The sequence below is a fragment of the Triturus cristatus genome, chromosome 10 (assembly GCF_964204655.1).
Source record: "Triturus cristatus chromosome 10, aTriCri1.1, whole genome shotgun sequence".
Taxonomy (NCBI): Eukaryota; Metazoa; Chordata; class Amphibia; order Caudata; family Salamandridae; genus Triturus; species Triturus cristatus.
Window position 1 is genome coordinate 1,107,709,527 of NC_140593.1, and position 21,501 is coordinate 1,107,731,027.

The window sequence follows — 21,501 nt, forward strand, 5'->3', positions numbered from 1 at the left end:
GTGCTTACACGTAGCACCTAATTAAAGTTTTTAAAGATGGACATATTCATGGGGTCAGAGGAGATCAATAAACAAAAATTGCTGACGCCGAACAATCCTCACCACTTCCTCGTTGGCGTCTGCGGTGCCCAGTCACCAGAGGGCACCAGTCTCCCGAGCAAGGCATTTTGAACAGGGGGCACACTAACCCCATGCTGACAGTCGACAAAACCGCCCGCTGCGAGATCTTTGTGCCCCAATTGCTGTCATCCTTAGTTCTCTTCTTGGCACCATCTCTGGGGGCTCCACCATAGCATTACAATGCTCCTCCAACAACAAGCGGTCAAAAGTAGAGCCACAAGCGACTGGTGTTACATGATCAGCGTTGAAGCACAAACGCTGTATTTACATAAATGCTCCATCTCACTCCGACAAATAAGAAGGCACGTACTTGAAGATGTCGGGTATGGCTTTCTTTATTAAATCAGGTCTCGCACGACTCCATGGCTAGAAAGACGCCGGTGGACAGGTCCTATCTCACCAATTTACGCCAAAGATACTGCACACTAATACAGGGATGGTACGACAGACAATTACTTAGTTGGGATGGGAGGAAATTTCTCCAAAATGAAACACCCACCACACCCACACTGTACCTATTACCTAAGATACACAAGAATGCCGTAGAACCACCAGGGAGGCCTATTGTTTCGTCAAAGAATAGTCTCCTGGAGAATGACTCTATTTTTGTCGCTCATTTTTTGTTTCCATATGTGAAAGACCTTAACTCCTACATAAGAGATACCAAAGACTTTTTACAGAAAATACAAAACATGACTATTAGTGATAATCATTGGTTTGTGTGTCTTGATGTGGAGAGCCTTTATGCGAGCATTAGGCACTCAGATGGCCTAAGGGGATGCCAGTAATTTCTCAAGTCTAGTAGTCTGCAATTTCTCAAAAACACACATATGATCTTGGAAATGATTTAAATATGTCTCAAAGAGAATGTCTTTATGTTTGAAAAAGAATAACACAGACAACTACAAGGAACTTCCATGGGCACCTGCTCGCCCCAAGCTACGCTAATTTGGTGGTGGGCTGGTGGGAGAAGCAGGTGCTCTGGAATGAGAATACTGAAGACTGGATTTACACTGTGAATCTGTGGCTGAGATACATAGACAACATTTTCTTCCTGTGGGAGGGCGCTAAATCAGATCTGAAAATGTTTGCCAATGCACTTAATGATAATGCCATGAATTTAAAATTTACCATGCATCACTGCAAGAAATGTGTAGCTTTTTTAGATTTGAAACTTGTGGCAGAAAATGGTACCATTCAGACTGAACTGTATAGGAAGGAGACAGCAGACAGCTCGATCCTGCATGCTTCGAGTTGTCATCCACCGAGTCTCCAATGGAGCATACTAAGCCTGGGCGTTGAACTACGCTCCATTCGCGGAGCTTGCGAAGTTTAGGCAACTTCGCGATTCGCAGAGCGCGAAGTTGCAGATTGCTACGCAATCTTGCGCGTAGCGTAGTGGTTTAGCTTCCTCGCGCGCTCAATATTCATTCTCGCGCGCGCTGTAACGTCTTACCGTGATTCTGCGATTGCCAACTTGCTTTTCTGTCCGTTCACGAGCGCCAAGAGATTTGTAATATGGCTGCCCAAGCCCGCGAGAGTGTGCGAACACGAACACGTCATTCGGGCGCGTGAGCTGACTTCCGGCGGCTGTCTTGGTAAGATCGCGATCCCGAACATGCAAAAACTACAATCTGGCGAAGAATATCTCGCGATCTTCATAAAACCTTCTCTAAAATGATCATTTTGCTCAGAAAAACTCCTCAGATTGTGATTTTGCTGTAGTCTTTTGTGTAAGGAGGAGTCCTCTAATTTTTTTAACTCTTTTTTTCAAGAGGAAGGAAGTACCCCTGAGTCTACAACTTCCTGTTCCTGTCCAGCAGGCTCCTCCCAGTGCTTTGTGCATGTGCTGTTCACTTTCATTTGGATTTGGAGCTGGAAGGATCACTTTTTGTGTCTGTCTGCTGCATCATACCATTGGATTGGATTTATTTGAGGACTTTTTGATTTGAGATTTAATTTACTACAAGTAAGTTGGAGAATTGGTGTGTTTGTTTCATTGGGGCTTGTATTACCTACATTTTTCTGGGTTTTTCATTGTTTTTTAAAATTATTGTTGTGGCGGGTGGCCTGTGCTTTCAATAGGGGCCTAGTTGTTTTTCTCTGCAATTTCAGCCAGTAGGGTACCCATGGGTCCATGTTTCGTGGTGTCTGTAGAATTTTCAACATCATGTAGGGCATGGATGGCATAGGATTATTTGAAATGCTAAATGTGGCTGTGGTGTATTTCACTGTTGGTGTGTGTGTGTGAAATACCTTTGTTGGATGTGTGTGCTTGATGTGTAACTTCTTTCCAATCCTTTCGTAGCCCTGTTGATTTTCATTTTTGTATTAAAGCTGTGTTGTTTAGCAGGCCTCCTTTGTCCGGTCATATATTATAGGCCTGCTTCAGTTAATTGTTTTCCATGGCCTGTTGTGACTGTGAGTGCCCATGTGGCAATTTTGTGGTGGTGGTTTAGTAGTCTGTGCTTCTGTTTCCATAAAGGCCTGCATTTCTTTTCTTTGTTCCCCTTGGCTTATGCTTGTTGTTGTTGTGTCCTCCTGGCCATGTGTGTGGCGGCCATTTTGTGAAGGCAGGCATTGTGCTTTTGCCATAGGCTTACATTGACTGCTCCAAGCTTGTGGCCTAGTCTGCCAGTAGGCCCAGAGGTAGTCAGCCTCAAATCTTTGGTGCGTTATTTAAATTTACAGTTTGTGTTGTCTGTTGATTTTTTTTTTTTTACACCATGGATGGCTTTGGATTTTATTGCAAAAGGTGTTTTTTTGGGGTGGAATAGCATTTTTTGGGTGTGTGTTAAATAAATAGGGCTTTTTAGCCAGTAGGTAACCCTAGGGATTCAGCTCGCGTACTTTTGGTAACTCTGCACAGCGCGACAACGCGGACTTACAGTTTTCGTCATTTTCGCACTCTCAATATGCGTGTTCGCGCTCGCGATAAAGCCTTTTTGTACAGTTCGCGATCCCGAACACGCAGCATTTGCAATCTGGCAAACAATATCTCGCGAGCAACATAAATCCTTCTCGAAAACGCTTTTTTTGTGCATTTTGCTAAAATAACTCCTCAGGTTGTCATTCAGCTGTAGGTTTGGAGCACGGAGAAGGTTTTATTTTTTTCAAAATATTTTTATGAGAGGAAATAAGTTCCACAGACACTACAACTTCCTGTTCCTGTCCTTTGTAATCACTTTTTGGTTATTTGTGGTGGGTGGCCTGAGCATGTGTGTGGCGGCCATTTTAGGAAGGCAGGCATTGTGCTTTTGCCATAGGCGCACATTGACTGTCTTCCATTTCTTGTTGTTGTGGGTGTGTGGCGGCCATTTTGTGGAGCCATCCAAGCAGTGTGCTTGCTTTTGCCATTCTTCTGTTCCAAGCTTGTGGCTTAGTCTGCCAGTAGGCCCAGAGGTAGTCAGCCTCAAATCTTTGGTGCTTTATTTAAATTTACAGTTTGTGTTGTCTGTTGATTTTTTTTTTTTTACACCATGGATGGCTTTGGATTTTATTGCAAAAGGTGTTTTTTTGTGGTGGAATAGCATTTTTTGGGTGTGTGTTAAATAAATAGGGCTTATTAGCCAGTAGGTATCCCTAGGGACACAGACACTACAACTTCCTGTTCCTGTCCTTTGTAATCACTTTTTGGTTATTTGTGGTGGGTGGCCTGAGCATGTGTGTGGCGGCCATTTTAGGAAGGCAGGCATTGTGCTTTTGCCATAGGCGTACATTGACTGTCTTCCATTTCTTGTTGTTGTGTGTGTGTGGTGGCCATTTTGTGGAGCCATCCAAGCAGTGTGCTTGCTTTTGCCATTCTGTTCCAAGCTTGTGGCCTAGTCTGCCAGTAGGCCCAGAGGTAGTCATCCTCAAATCTTTGGTGCGTTGTTTAAATTTACAGTTTTTGTTGTCTGTTGACTTTTTTTTTTTACACCATGGATGGCTTTGGATTTTATTGCAAAAGGTGTTTTTTTGGGGTGGAATAGCATTTTTTGGGTGTGTGTTAAATAAATAGGGCTTTTTAGCCAGTAGGTAACCCTAGGGATTCAGCTCGCGTACTTTTGGTAACTCTGCACAGCGCGACAACGCGGACTTACAGTTTTCGTCATTTTCGCGCTCTCAATATGCGTGTTCGCGCTCACGATAAAGCCTTTTTGTACAGTTCGCGATCCCGAACACGCAGCATTTGCAATCTGGTAAACAATATCTCGTGAGCAACATAAATCCTTCTCGAAAACGCTTTTTTTGTGCATTTTGCTAAAAAAACTCCTCAGGTTGTCATTCAGCTGTAGGTTTGGAGCACGGAGAAGCTTTTATTTTTTTCAGAATATTTTTATGAGAGGAAATAAGTTCCACAGACACTACAACTTCCTGTTCCTGTCCTTTGTAATCCCTTTTTGGTTATTTGTGGTGGGTGGCCTGAGCATGTGTGTGGCGGCCATTTTAGGAAGGCAGGCATTGTGCTTTTGCCATAGGCGTACATTGACTGTCTTCCATTTCTTGTTGTTGTGGGTGTGTGGCGGCCATTTTGTGGAGCCAATCAAGCAGTGTGCTTGCTTTTGCCATTCTTCTGTTCCAAGCTTGTGGCCTAGTCTGCCAGTAGGCCCAGAGGTAGTCAGCCTCAAATCTTTGGTGCGTTATTTAAATTTACAGTTTGTGTTGTCTGTTGATTTTTTTTTTTTACACCATGGATGGCTTTGGATTTTATTGCAAAAGGTGTTTTTTTGGGGTGGAATAGCATTTTTTGGGTGTGTGTTAAATAAATAGGGCTTTTTAGCCAGTAGGTAACCCTAGGGATTCAGCACACGTACTTTTGGTAACTCTGCACAGCGCGACAACGCAGACTTACAGTTTTCGTCATTTTCGCGCTCTCAATATGCGTGTTCGTGCACGCGATGAAGCCTTTTTGTACAGTTCGCGATCCCAAACACGCAGCATTTGCAATCTCGCAAACAATATCTCGCGAGCAACATATATCCTTTTTGAAAACGCTGATTTTGTGCATTTTGCTAAAAAAACTACTCAGGTTGTCATTCAGCTGTAGTTTTGGAGCACGGAGAAGCTTTTATTTAAAAAAAAAATAATTTTGAGAGAGGAAGTAAGTCCCACAGAGACTACAACTTCCTGTTCCTGTCAATTGTAATCACTTTGGTATATTTGTGGTGGGTGGCCTGAGCATGTGTGGCGGCCATTTTGTGGAGGCAGGCATTGTGCTTTTTGCATAGGCCTCCAAGCTTGTGGCCTAGTCGTACAGTAGGCCCAGGGGTACTACTCATCAATCATCACGGGTGCATGGAATTTAAACAACAGTTTTTGTGTTGTGCGTTAAATTTCAACATCATGTATGGCTTTGGATTGAATTGTAAAATGTGGCCTTTACTTTTTTACGGGGGTACATTTCACTTTTTGGGTGTTGTAAATAAATGCTTTTAGTTTATGTGTATATGTTTGTTGTTGTTGCTCCCTGATGCTGCATCCATCCCATAAGATGCACAAATTTTTATTTAGGGCAAACAGGCTAGACTGCATTTATGTTTTTGTTCTTTGCTATTCTTCTTCCTGAGTGTACACAGTACAAATACAACAGGATCCCTGGCCTTGTCAGTCTCTTAATGGCTGGCTATACTGTTGTTGTTCACTGACTTCATAACATTTAATAATTGTGACCACCCACCAGACACTAATAAGTTATATATTATATTATGGATCTTTTGACTGATGTTCTTCTGGCTTTTTTGCTTTTAGGTGCACAAAAGACAGAGGAGGTGTGTCATAATCATCCACCGTTGTGGTGCCAGACCGACGTCCTGCTGCTGTACACAACGTGACGTGTCAGTGACCTGACCAGGCATCTCTGCAATTTGTGCAACTGAGTGCTGTTTTGACATCTGTTGAAGATGCCCCCAAAGAAAGCAGGTAGCAGGTCCTCCGGTACCAAGAAAGTTGCCATGGAGAAGAAGGAACAGAAGAAGAAGGAAGTGTTACTTAAGTCTGGTGTGCCTCCCAAAACCTTTTTTGGTACACCAAAAATGACGCCTGCAGCAGCGGTGTCGGGGGGCCAAGCTGGGGGCAGCACCTCCACATCAGTGGGCCCAACCCACCAACCCAGGCCCAAGCAGATGAGTGTGGAAGAGGTAGCCAGCCTAATGGTGGAAAGCAGTGATGCTGAGCCTGAACTAAACTTATCGCTATCTCAAAGTAGTACACAATCAACGCAGGAGGGAACACAGCAGATAAGTGGTCAACAGCCGCAGCCACCGCCCGCAATAGTAGCTGTTGTTCCTCCCGAAGTAGGGGCAGTTCAGGAAATTGAGCCTCATGCAGAGGAAGAAGAGGAAGCCACTCCTTTAGAAGTTCCATTGGCTTCCAAATCCCCAGCAAGGAAAAGGAGGGTTAGTACATCAAGTTCTTCACCAAGCCCCCCTTCTGATGATCTAGATGCCACTTGGAAGCCACAAACTGAGTCTGAGAGGGAAACACATCACAAGAGCAGGCATGGGAAAAGGAAGGTTCCAGAAAGCCTTACACTTATGGATGTTGATGTAGAAGAGCAGGATGATGATGATGATGATGAGCCAGTCACAAACATCACTCCCGGGCCTGAGGAGATGGAGACCAACATTTTTACACTATCCAAAATGACTGCGAGGGATGTAGCACGCATACCTCCAACACAGGTAACACCAACACGACCTCCAGCTTCCATATTTACATTAGCAAAGGGCCGGCAGCGTCCTACATCCAGCACAAGCACCACCTCAGCAGAAGTAGGTAGTGGTACTGCACAGAGTCAAATTCAACACACACCCTCCAGTTCATCCGGCATTGGAAGTGGGAGTGGCACCTCCAGCAGGAGACAAAAGTTAAGCTCCCCAGTGTGGGACTTCTTTACGGTTAGTGGAAAGGAGGAGAACATTGCTATATGCTCCGTTTGTCATACCGCTGTTAGTCGTGGTAAGCTTGGTACAAACTATGGTACCGGAGGCCAAATGACCCATCTGAAAAAACACCACGCAATCCAGTGGGAGGAGCACCTTAGTCTTATCAAAAGTGGAACCATTGCTGTTGGGCATAAACGAGTAGAAAGTTCGCTCACGGTGGAACAGGAAGAAGAGGGAGACATTCTCTGTGGTAGTGGTACACAAAGTAGCCCTGTCCCCAGCACTGCAGTGGTAACGCCCACATCCTCAGCCACATCTCATTAGCACAAGAGTAAGAGTCAGCCTGAGACACCAAGGAGTACTGCTGGCCAAAAAAGTGCGACGTTGACCACAGGAAGGAATACCATGCAGCCTACCATTCTTAGCATGTTTAGTAGGCCGGAGGGGCAGTACGAACGCAACCACCCAATAGCACGTTTGTACAATGCAAAGCTGGCTAAAATGTTAGCACTGGACCTTCTCCCTTTTTCTTTTGTTGAAGGGGTGGGTTTTCTTGAATTTGTGACCACCATCTGCCCAAAATGGAAAGTTCCCAGCCGCTACTATTTCGCAAGAGTTGCTGTTCCAGCACTACATCACGACGTACTGGAATTGCTTGGAAAAGCCTTAAAACAGAGTGCTGTTCAGAGTATACACCTGACAACAGACATGTGGACCAGTTGCCAAGCCACTGATTACATAGGCATCACTGCACACTGGGTCTCTCTTTCGGGTGTTAAAGATAAGATATCTGATGGTGTTGTTGACACCGCTGAGATTTTTAAAGTCACTCGCAAACATGCAACTGTAGCCATGTTTGCTATGGACAAATCTCATACTGCTGCAAACATTTTGGATGAGTTTAACAGCAAGGTGTTTGAGTGGCTGCGACCAAGAGGGCTTACCATTGGTTTTGTTGCCACGGACAATGGCAGTAATGTAGTTAGGGCCATAAAAGATGGTGGCTATTTCAGGGTGCCATGTTTGGCACAGTGCATTAACATTGTTGTTCAGGATTTTCTGAACAATGAAAGCAAAGTCAGCAGCTTACTGACCACCTGCAGAAGAATATGCACACATTTCAACCATTCTTTTAAAGCCCGGAAGCAGCTGAGGGTCATTCAACGTGAGCATAAAATGCCAGTCAAAGCACTCATCCAGGAGGTGCCAACACGTTGGAACTCAACGTATTACATGCTTGAGCGTCTGTTTGAGCAGTACATACCACTTAATGCTTATGTCATGAAAAGGTCAGGGGATCCTACTGTGAAAGGCATGACAGTTGGGATGGCCCAATGGGACCTCGTCAAATGCCTGACAGAGATGCTACTTCCTTTTGAGGTCTTCACACGTGAAGTGAACAGGGAGGACTGCACTATGGGCCAAGCTATCCCATTGTTGTACATGCTAGAGCAAGAGCTGAAGGAGGTGTTAGAAATGTACGCAGGTGTGGATGACAAAGTAGACGCATATTATTTGGCAGACACCTTAGTCGCTCGCTTATCTGACAATACAAGGATTCAAAATAACATTGTGTCACATCCACATTACATTACTGCCTCAATTTTGGATCCACGTTACAAATTATTGCTGCGCAGTAATGAAGTAATTCCTTTTTCAGAAGTGGATGTTGCCCAGTACAAAACTTTGATAGCTGAGGAAGCCACTGACTTTGAAAACGAAAGGATCTTAATTAGAGGCCCGCCCCCCCAGGGCAGAAAAAGTACTGCAGGGCTCCCACAGTCAAGTTCTACTTCAGAGTCCAAGTGCAGTGGTTTTGCCTCCCAGCAGTCAACAACACTGCCAGCAATAACATCAACAGCACCAACAGGATCATCAGGCACATTAAAAAAAACGGCAGGTGATTGGTTTCTACGGAAAGGGTATTGTACGTCCATGACTGATGCAAAGGCTAAAGAGGCCCAGGAAATCGGAGCCCCCCTGAACATTGAGCGGATGGTTCAGGCCTATCTAGATGACACAACAGAGGTCTTCATGGAGCAAAGCCCATTGGTGTATTGGTATGGGAAAAGAAGCCAATGGCCAGTGCTCAGCAGGCTGGCGATAAAGTATGTGACTTGCCCTGTTGCAAGTGTCTCTTCAGAGCGTGTTTTCAGTGCTGCTGGTGCCATTGTTACTGTCAAAAGGACCAGTCTCTCGCCCAAAAGCGTTGAGAGGTTAACCATGATCAAAATGAATCAACACTTTATACCACCGGAGTACAAAATATGTGAATCACAGCAGGAAGAGGAGAGCGACTTCGATGACATAAGTAGTGGGTTGTTAGACGTACTTCTGTCCGAAGCACCAGAGTTTGAGGACGAGCTCCTCTTCCCTGACAACTAGGCTTTCAAATTGTTCTCCTTTCCTTTATTTGTGTGTGACTGTGTATCTGTTTTTCTGGTTCAAAATCTAATCACAACAAATCCATCAACAGTCTCCTCTTTTTATTTCCCTATTGGAGTTGCACGTCTGTACATAACTGTCCACTCCACTCCTCAGGGTCCTGCTCCATCTTCCTTACTCTCCCTAAGTACATTTCAAGCAAGCCAGACATTGGATGGAGATGGAGAATAGAACAATACATGTTGCCTCTAACAGTCCCTCCATAAGAAGTGAAACGTGACTCCAGCTATATTCCATTTTGGTTCCAAGCCGAAAGAAACTCATCACTGACTGCCAGAAGGCTAGGCAGGCATCAGATCAAAAAGCCAAAGAGAACACCAAGACAGGTAATGAGTGATTATTGTGAATGATGGTGGCATGCATTGCATTGGATGCTGGCTGAATACGAATAATTGTGCATGAAGTAGAACTATACTAGTTTATCGACAAAGTAAAAATGACTCAGGTGTGGTGACAGTTAATGTTTCCTTGTTGTTTAATAATAACCACATTGTACTCCTACCACTGCAGGTGCCGGCCAATATCCGTTGCAATTTTGTAATATAGAATATATTATAAACTTAATCAGTCACTACAAACTGAGTTGGTGTTGGAGAATACGTACCACACAGTCATCATCATGATTCTGCTGAGCATACTATCTTTGCACACAGTCAGTTGGATCGGAGAAAATTGATGGAATAACGCCGTTTCATGGCCTGACTTAAAAGGTAAACAGTTTGAACAAGAACCACAGCAGACCTAGGCTAGATGTGCGTTTAGTGGTGTGGACTGGAGTAGAGTGTAGTGGTATGAGGGACAGTGGCACATTGATTTAGTCACTTCATTTGGAAAATGCTAGGTTGCTGCAGTGCATATGACATTTCTCTGGCTCGGTCAAAATGTAAGTAAGGGGTAGGGTGCCTGGCCTGTGCCGCGGTTCTCCTGTTCTGTGGCTGTGCTGGCTCCTGAGTCCTGTCCCGTTGTTGTTGTACCTTAATGCTGTAGAGTAAAGACTATGTATCCTATCCAAGCTGCCTCAGTCTGAAAGTGTTCTCTCCAGAGTGTTGTCTTCTCGTCTTGCACTCCACTGTAATTGAGTTTATTGTTTTAAATGCAGTAATTTTTCAATACCCCGTTTGTTTTTCCGTCTACACTTACAGGCCGGCCTTTAACCTGTGCTATAGTGGGAGAAACGACTCACACTTACCTTACCAATCCGCATCAGGCAGGCAGTGGTACCCAAGATTGATGTGCGGAGTGTCCATGGAAGGGAGGACCAAGAGGAATGACGTGAATGATGCAACTCCACATTTGGACCAGGAAAATACAGTAACTTTAGTATCATTCATCTTTAAAATTTATTTGATTGTTTTTTTCTCTTCAATCATTACGACTGTGTGTTGTGGTTTGTTTGGTAATTGATCCCTACAACTATTTTTTAATTTCCTTTGCTAGCTTGAAAAATAAAAGTAAGCCCGGTACAGCATGTAATTGGGTTCGGTCTGAGCTCTGAGGGCGGCAGACAGGCAAGGCAAATTTCAATTTCTTCCCTGACTGTACTGTCTCATTGGGTAATAGTAGTTATTGTAAGTACAACTCATTATCATTAACCATCAAGTTCTCTTCCTCAGCATGCATGCATTTGCTTTTTCTCACTTTATACTTTGATTTATTTGATAATGGATCATGGTCGTCTTACAAGATTGTGTTTTACTTTTGTTGTGTCCATGCATACTGTCTGTTTTTCTTTCTCAAACCTTTCCCAAAACCCCACTTCCCATCCATTCATCAATCCCTAACCCTCTTCCCCCGGGCTGTGTGAATTATATTGAGGTGTGATGTGATGCTAAATGTACACCAATTGATCACACACTTGCTGGGGCAGATGTGGTGAAAGCAACACTAATTGAATTTCAACTAAGGCAGGGCAAGGATCTTCTTCTGCTTGCCCACCCATGCTGTAGTTTACTTTGTGTTCTGTTCTACTACTCCTCCCACAGTCTCTCAGTCAAGTGACTTTCTATTTCTTTTTTCAAATGCTATTGCCAGTGTCTACTACTACCACCGACAATAATGGCATCTTGTCCGTTAATTTGGGAAACCAACCATGCAGCCATCAGTGTGCCGAACTTCATCATCAATTACAGGTAAGATAAGTTTGGTGGGAGGTATGGACTAGGAGGAGAGACTGACAGTACTATTATGACAATTAAAAATAAGTCAGTGAGGGGTACTGCATCTATCGGTTTGTGTGTTACAAAATCGGCAGATCTTTTAAATCAAACACTGGCTGTGGGCATGCAGCAGCACGGAAACAAAGTAACAAACCATGTAACTTAGATTGAATTCTGAAAACTGTAACCCACCACAAAACATTAACATCGTATAAGTAAATAGAATAAAATTTAATCTCCCCTAACAAAAATAAACTATCCCACTCTGACCTAACCCACCCCCCTCCCTAACCCCAACCAATGTCCAAAACGAAACAAAAGTTGAAGAGTCCCAAATGTCCGAAAGAATCCCCAATGCCCAAAAACCCACCCAACAACAAAAGGAATTAAAAAAGGGGCAAATGACGAGGTCCTCTATTGTCGGCGGGCCTTAAGGTGTTTGTCGACCAGGATCTTTACCCGCTCCTCCAGGTTCTCCTCTAAGCGGGCCATCCGGCGGAGCAGCTGGCGGAGAAATGCCCTGCAGTTACATGCAGGGTGGGGGGCAGCAGTGCTTGAGATCGAGGCATGGCGGCGGGCGGATGCCGGACCACGGCGCCGTGAAAGTGGAGGCAGGGCCTGACTGGGGCCCGGGGCATTGGAGGAGGCTGCAGCTGCAGCCGCCTCCTTCTCCTCCTCCACCTGAGCCACCAGCCGGCGATAATGTTCGCAGATGGCCTCCAGGTTCGGGCGCCGGGCCCTAGCGGCCAACTCCTTCCTTGATGGTTTAGTGGATGTGGAAGGAGTATCTATATCAATACTCTTAGCAAAACAAAAACACTAAAATCATTCAACACATAGTGTCACAGTATCACTAGCAAGCACAGTTCATAACATTTGTGATTTGGTGGTAAGTATCTCTACTCCTACTTCCTTGGACTCTAACATTTGTGGGAGTTTCCGACATTATAAATATAATCGTACTATGTACTCCGGTACACCAGTCGTGTTGTTCTTATCTGTAGTTTAGCCCAATTACATAACCTTGTTGTAGCCGGCATGCCAGCTCAGTCAGCTAAGCTTGCACCCAAGAGAAACAGATATGAGCCACATGATGCAGACTCACGTTAGTTTTATTTACTACTACTGTCTGCAGGTGGGGAAGCTCATATTTTTGTATGCCGCCTTACGGCCGTTGGCACTGGCCATACTCTGTTACATGAGGGCAAATGGCATGCACAATTTCACTTACACCCTGCCATGGGTACTACAAAAAGGCTGATTATTTATCTGATCCAATGATCATTGCTTATATATTCAGATTATAGATGCTAATACGATACGACATCAGGTCAGTAGCGGTGGGTGGTGGGAGTGCTGCCGGGCGGTGAGTCGGTGACGTGGGAAGGTGCAGGGTGGGGATAGTAAACTATGGATTAAGGACAATCACAGGTAATTAAACAATACATTAAACAAAAAAATTGTTGCACGCACTGCATCGCATTCGGCGGTGCAGTGCGCACATTGAAAATAATTTTATAAATTTTTATGTTGATTATTACCTGTATTTGGCCGTAATACACAGTTTACTCGCCAGTGCCACCCACCAGTCCCCTCCCCATGTCACCGCCCGCCAACACTCCCACCACCAACCGCTACTGCAGAGGGTACTTTGCTTTCATTGATTGTGTAACCAATAACCATAAACAACAGATAGCCCACCCTTTGCAGGCTGGCTGCCCCAATCGAAAATACATTAATAATAATAGGTAGGGAGTGGTCCCCAGAGTGGGAGGAAGGGGCTTCCGCTTGATAATAGATACATATATATATATATATATAAATATATATGACGTGCTTGCAAACTACTGCAAGTGTACTGTATTCTGATAAATACTACCTATATTCCCCTAGGCTTTGCTACTGTCGCGCAGTTTCTTTTACATTTTCTTCAAAGTAAGATTCTCCAGTGACACTTTCCACCTATACTGTCTATTGATGATAGTACATCCAGGCATACATCCATTAAAGTAAACGTTTATCCTTCTTTTATATATCTCTCATACTTAGTTGGTTTCACCAACCACCCATGCTTCCGCTCCTTCCTTGCTTGCCTTGGCTTTGAATTTGAACCAAACAACGCTGATTTTTGCTATCTAGCACTATCCACCCATACTGTGTCGCCCACCCAGGCAGGCATTCTTTCACCTTCCACCCATCCTTCAACAACCCATGCATCTGATCTGATTACTATCAGCCACCTATGCATGCTTCCAACAACATATCCTTCTCTGCCAGTTAGTCATATTATTTATCTCGCCCGTCCTTCCACCCTTAGTTCTTTCCCTCTTTGTTCAACACATCCATCAAGGTCATCTGATCTGAGTTTGTCTTCTCCATAAAACCTTCACAGCTGATTTTGCAGTCAAATAGAAGAGGCCAATGTTTACTCTACTCACGCTGCTAATGCTAAGTAAAGGGTGTCTTCTTCAACCGTTGTATAATAATAAGTCGCACAGTACAGTGAAATAGTGAACACACTTCCATCCAGTAGTAATGTCAAGAAGTAATTAATATAACTTACCGCCGCCGGCCACTGCTGCAGGATCGCCCCCTGTCTCTCCTGCAGGTGCCGCCAGTTCGCCTGCCCCCTCCGGAATGGCCGCATCGCTGGCCCCGACGGCACTGGTGGATGGTAGTGTGCCTAGAAAAAAACATCACAAATTTTTGGATGCCTGGAAACCTCCCCCTATTTTAAGTGTTCACTTGGAACATTAAAAAAAAAAGTTAATACAACATACATCGGCACTAGACAGTAAGTACAGTCAGTAGACAGACACTAGTAGTAGTGATATGGTTCCACTTCCTAGGGTCATCTAGTCCTACTCTACTCTTTTGAAAGGTAGCCTGAGCCATGTGTAACCCTTTTAGATTCATCATGTCGACTACTACTCTTTTTGTGCATATTTAATTATACCTGCCAGCTTATTGACATGTGCAGTAGATGCCTTTGAGGCCACTTGACTGTTGCGTACAAGTGAAGAGGTCGGAAAAAAAAACACTTATTTAGTTTGTTTAGTTCATATTGCTTAGCCATCACATACATGTTACACTTTTTGCCATGACTGCAAAATGCTTGCATTCACCAGTATACTATCTAACGGCTAACTCGCAGCATTTTTCTCATATAATAGGCGGAAGATTCCCTTCTACAAACCAGAGATTTACAGAACATATTATGATGCAAGATGATGTAGCCAGTATTTCTACGTTCTACGGTGAGGGGTCTTCCAGAATTCTAAAGATCTTGGCTCTTGTTCTTGTTGTCATGCACTTGTAAATGTTTACTGTTTTAATCTTTGGCTTTTTGCTGGCTTATTGACTATGGCTGTAGTAAATTAAATTTCATATTAACGATGTACAGAGTTTGATACTTGTTTCAAATAAACCTTTTGAACTTACACATAGACTCTGTGGTATTTGGTGTGGTGGGGTGGACTTACAAAAGTGACTGAGCAAAATGGTGTTATTATGTTCTGGGTTGGCTGTCTCAGTCATCACCAACATTGTGTATCTTCTTCGTGGGGGGGGTCAGGAGTGGGACCCTAATGTGAGACACTCACACTATAGCTAGTCGGTCAGGGGATCCTGGGTTCTTCGAACTGAGGCGTGATCAGTAAGGTCCAACCTCCCATCAGCAACATCCTATTTTGTTGTGCATAGTTCTGTATGTGGCTCTTCAGAATCACTAGACAAGTGTAGTATCATGTACTATCCGATCAAAAATACTAGTCAAATATCTGGTTGGCCATTTTGTTTGTGGTAATTGTCAAAGCCTCAACATTGAGAAGACTTGAAGAGGACAACCCAAAGGACAGGACACAGTGGCTAGAGCTATTGGTCAATCAGAGTTTTATTATTCCAAAGAAAACCTTCTATAAAGAGTGGGCAACTGTGCAAGCTTCGCTACAGACAGAGTAATATAATAGTAGTAGTAGTAGTAGTAGTAGTAGTACAGAGAGTCATAGCAGAGGCAGTTAGAAGCAACTTAGTTAGAGGCAGGGATAAACAGAATTTGGAAACAGATAGTCAAGGTCAAAGAAGTAAGCTTTTGTAAAAAATAGAATTAGAAAGTGGAACCCTAATTTATAGTTCGGAAAAAAAAGATGCAGTAAAAGTTAGGGAAATATAAATGTCAATATAACCACTGGAGGACTTACTGGGGCCAGCAGCAGGAGCCTCGGTAGAGGAGCGGTCCTCTATTTCCCCCGCCGACTCCGACCCCGTCTTCTTGCCCCTGGGTGGTGCTGATGATCATGTAAAATATAATAAAGAAAGAGACAAACATTAAGGAGTGCTGTGAAAGAAATAATAATAAATCATTTGGAAAAATAAGTCAAACTACATTTTAGGAAACAACAATTGCAATAAAATTGACCTATCTAATCAGATGGATCGACTACTGGCTTCTTCCTGCATTCACGGATCGTCTACTTATTTAGGAACACTCCAGTGTTCCATAATCATTCTGATTACAAATACTAACGAAGCCTAGTAAGTACCACCTGACCTACACCACCTATTCCAGACGGGCCAATTGTTCACTAAGTCTGCATTTCCTTTTTTATTTCAGCTATCAAATGCATAGATGAGATGGAGGACACATGCATACATTAGTGCATACATACATACAACAAATTGTGGGTTGGTTGCATGATTCTGATCTAGTTCTGCTACTGACTGACCATGCTGCTAAGCCTACCACTCACTAAACAAAGTACAAAAGGTTCGACGGAGGACTGGGGTAAGCAGCACTCAGTGACAGAGGAGGCGTCACGCAGACCGCATAAAACAATTATTAACTAATACTAACAAACTAAACCTAGTATCCAATATCCATCCACCACTATTTCACAGTAGGACAATGCAAGGACTAGAGTCTCTCTAGCAAATCGCATTACCTAACTTCAGTTCTTTAAAATAAACTCTTATATAATCAGCATCAGCACAAGCTAGCGCAAACTAAGTTGCAAACAAGTAAGAGTACCACCGAGCACCTGGGTCCTAGTTAAATCAAAGAACATTTTGCTTTTTGGAACTTAATTTACCAGCAACGCTTGGCACGCAGCAGTAATCTTGTTCATCAAATTTAATATACACAATAAGTTACTCACCAAGCCCGACGACCTCGACACCTAGCAGGTCCAACAGGTCCTGCTCCCGGTCCAGGATGTCGGACCACTGGTGAGCTAGTTGATTGTGGGTGCGCCGGACCCCAGTGCACCGGAACACGGCCCGGCGCACCTTCGCCCACCGACGGTGCGGCTCCTGGGTAGCGAACCCGGAGCCGGGCCTGCCGCCTGCTGCCAAGGTCAAGGGGAGGTGGTGCTGGATGAAAAAAACAAGGGCAGCCACCTCCTCCTCCCCAAACAGTTGCCGGGCCTGCACCCCTGCAGGACGCATTCTGCCACAAGGCAGGCGGCCCTTCTCTGCTCCTGCAGGTCCCTTGCCCTTGGCACTCGGTCTGCCCTTGGCCATGGTTCTGGGGTGGGTGGGAGGCGGAAAAGAAAAGTTAGAAGGGGAAAAAAAAGTTAGGGGGAAGAAGGTAGAAAGAACTTTATAAAAGTAACAAAAACACAGTAAAAGTAGAAATAAAATGCAAAATATAAACTTAGGCAAAGAGAGAGATAGATAATAACTAAAAAAAGTCAGAATAAATGTTTTAAAGACAAAGGATTGAACAGATAAAGGGAGGATACAAAAGTAGGCCCAGAACCATAGAATAGAGTGAAAAACAAGATGGCCGCGCCCATTCGCGACCGCGTGGGTAAGTTCGCACGATATTTCTCGCGAACATGTACTATTCATCGCAAACAAGTAAAATGCGCTCCCGAACACGTCAATGCACATCGCGAACACGCTATCCGTGACCCGGAACAGGAAATAAGGCATCGCGAGCGGGCGGGACAATAGAAAAACAAGATGGCCGTGCCCGTTGGCGACCGCATGGGTAAGATCGCGAGATATATACCCCGAGCATGCAAATAGCTCCCCAAACACGCTCACCGCGCTCCCGAACAAGAAAAAGCCATCGCGAACGGGCGCACCAAGCAACGACGCAAGCTCGCGAAGCTACGCGAAGGTCGCGTAGTGCAAGTACATCTTCGCGAAGCGCAGCTACACGAACTACGCCCAGGGTTAGAGCATACCTTACAGTGAGCAAAACTGCAGCTCTGTAGACAGCTAGTGAAACACAAAACAAGAGATGATGGAACATTTTAAGGATAGAGGCTTCTCATGCAAAGCCCTTAAACATACGGAAGTCCAAGTGGAAAGGAGGGCGGAGCTTGCCGGGGATCATGGCGGACGCGTGAGCGAGGAGCTCACTGCACTATCCCTTTAACGATCCTTGCAAATATCCTCTACAGCAGAGCTACCGGGCGAACTGACGAGGGGATCTCCTCTCGCACCTGACTGCCCCGTCAGGGAACTCCAGCGGTGATCGGCGGCGCCGGGAGGCATCGGAACTGTGAGCGGCGCTTTGACTGGAGAGCTGGGCCGCCATCCCCGTCCTGTCCCGAGGTCCTCCCCGGCGAGAGTCACTCGACGTGCGGTTGCCTGCAAGGGGACGGACCCGGTCAGCTGAGACCATCGACCGCAGGGCGAGGAACCGGCGGAGCTGGGGTGCGGACGGCCCCGGAGGAGGCGCAGGAGGTGCGTGCATCCATAGGAGGTGGGGGCTGGGTGGCACGGGGTTTCCCCCCCCTCCCCGGCTAGGTCGCGCCCCTGACTACCCGGCGGCGGCGATCCACCGCGAGGGGAGCCCCCGCGCTCCTGAGCACATCAGCGGTCCCTGACTGGCGGTGCACCACGCGGGGGGGGGCCCTCACCCGGCAGCCACACGAGGGAAGGGTGCAACTATCGAAAAGCTGGAATCGGGCGTCGGAGCGGCCGCTGGACGATGGTGGACGGAGGAGCCCCCCCCGCTGCATCTGCGGCTCGGCGCAGGCCGCGTCCTCCTCCCTTGGACCCCGCCGCGGGCCCCTCCTGACCCTTGGGGGGAACACCTCGGCTGGCGCACCCTCCTGCGCTACATCCGCTTCAGAGCGAGGCCGGCTCATACATCGTGGCTGTGCGAGAGCGGCTCCGGCTACCAGGAGGCAGGGCTGTGGACTGCGGTGGACACCTGGAGGGCTGGCCCCGGCGCTCTAGCTGCGGCCCTGCTGTGAGTTCCGGGGGGTCCAGTGGGACGTTGGTCTGGCCCGGGGTGCGCTCCTGACGCCTGTCCTGCGTGTGGAGGCCTCATTGTTGGCCGTGACCTGTTGTCGCCCCCGGGGCGCCTGCCCGGAGCCGGACAGCGGCAAAAGACGTGGAGGTACGGGGAGCGCCCTGCTGTGGTGGTGATTGTGACCCTTCGGGGGTGGAGGCCAGGCGGTGCCGCTGCGGATCGGCTCGAAATAGGGCCTGAACGGAGAACTGGGACCGGACACATGAATTGGACCCGGGGGTCCTGGTCCCCCTGCAGCCCGGTTACATCGGAAAGCCCAGCGGATTGCACTTCGGTGGGGAGCGACGGTATCCCCCCGGCCGGCCCCGTTGGGGGTCGCCCGTCGAGAGGGATCCCGGACGGACACCAGGGTCTGCCTTGGAGCGGTGGTACGGTCGGGGACGCGGACCCTTGGAAACGACATGGGCAAAGGTGACAAGACCCAGCCCAAACTGTCGTTTGACCCCCGCAGGACTAAGGGGCCCGATGTCGCGGCTCCAGCGGCGCCGCCCGGCGGAGCTGCCCTGGAGAGCACTATGTGCGTGGACATTAAAGAAATGCTGGCGACAATGGAAAAGGGGCTGCAGGGAAGCCTGGCAGCGATAGGCACCAAGATCGATGCGCTCTCCTATCGCATGGACCGCATGTCGGAGCGGGTGGACAGGAACGCGGAGCGGCTGGATGAGTCCGAGAAAAGAATAACGCAGGTGGAGGAGGCGCAGACGGAATGGGACTCAGACCGCAAGTAATTCAGTAAGCTGCTGCAGGTCATCCAGGACAAGTTGGAGGACTTAGAGGCCCGTTCGAGGAGGTCGAATATCCGCATAACGGGTGTGGCTGAGTCGACGCACACGGGGCGGATAGAACCCTTCGTGGAAAAACTGCTTCACACCCTGCTGGGAGAGGACGTGTTCTCCCCCATGTTCGTCGTCGAGAGGGCCCATCGTTCGCTGGGCCCCCGTCCCAGGCCCGGCGCCCCTGCGCGACCCATTATAGCAAAGCTGCTGAACTATAGAGACAGAGACACTGCCCTCCGGATAGCAAGAGAAAAAGGGAAGCTGCAATTTGAAGGAATGGATATCTCTATTTACCCGGACTTCACGGCGAAGGTCCAGGAGGAATGGAGGCAGTTCGCACCCTATAAGAAACAACTACGCGACCTGGGTTTGGACTATGCTATGCTGTACCCGGCGAGGCTTCGGATCAACAGGCAGGGTCATTCGCACTTCTTCACAGACCCGAGAGAACTGCAACGAACCCTGAAGGAATGGTCTAGGGGTCAGCGGAGTGGCCCGCGGGACCGCACGGACCATAGCGCTGATGCCCCCGGTCTGGAGGAGCAGGATTAGACGACATGCAGCGGCCTTCTTCTGCGGGCTGCCGCTCGGCTTGAGCCTGCGGACTCTACGCAGGGGCATCTGCTGACCTGAGAGTGGCTCGGCTCCTGGAACTGTGTTGTGGTGGAGGAGGAGGCGACTGCTCCTGGGGACAGCGCGGCCGACGCTGGGTGAGATCTTTCTGATTTGTGGAGGGTGCCCTAACACTATGACATTGGACTTTGGGGGGGTTCGGGGAGGGGGGTTAACTTGCATTTGCTGGCTGCTGACAGTGCCGCCCTCAGGGGCTTTATCATTGAGGGGTTCCCACTAGGGTGATCTCTTACCTTTGCTGTGATGGTCAGTTTCTGAACCTACCGGATGCTGAACTGGATGTTTATACGGGGGCTCCCTTGGACAGACTGGTCTGTCTCGCTAGATGGAGCACTATGCCCCTGGGGGGATGGTGGAGGATTCCCCTAGACCTATTGGACGAGGGACGATACCAGCTCCAGCTGTACTGATATGTGAGGGTAATGGTGCGGGGGCACGCCTATACAGTGGTCTGCCGAACGGTCGGGGTGGTCGATGCCCGGTGGCCTCTGCCCCAGCACTGTTTAGCTCAGGTGGCCCCCTTGGGGGCAGGTTTGGGGAAGGTATTATGGGTTTGTTGTGATCAGGGGAGGGGGGTTGGGACGGGGTCCTGTCTGGCCAGGTTGGGGGCGGTCGGCTGTGGGAGGGGGGTTGGGCAGTTAGGGGGTTGTTTAGGGGTTGGGGACTGGGAAACGCACAGTTCGCGAAGTGATACGTCTTCTGCTTTGTTCTTGCATATCCGAAGTATGCTGTTTGGCGGTGTCTGGTGGGTGGAGCCCCTCGCTGGGTCTCTGCCTGCAGAAGCTACGATGTGTGACTGCAGAGATGCCTGAGCTTAGAGTGATGAATGGCGACAGCGGCGAGGTGACCCTTAGAGCGCTGACATGGAATGTTAGAGGATTGAATGATTTCCGCAAACTGCGGAAAGTGTTGAATTACCTCCATAGGCACCACATCGACTTGGTGCTAATACAAGAGTCTCACCTCCCACTTACCAGTAAACTGTTGTCGTCTAAGGGACTGACGGGTAACAGTTTGGCGGCGGGCTTTACCTCGCACTCTAGAGGGGTGATCACATGGGTAAACCCACGATCAAAATTGACGCTAAAGAAGCTGACCGCCGACCCGGACGGGCGCTATTTGATTGCCCGGTGCGCCGGGAAAGGTCATGACCTAATTGTTGTCAATGTTTATGGTCCCAATTACGATACCCCAGAGTTCTACGCCGCGCTTGCCGCACAGTGCAGGCAATACGCGCA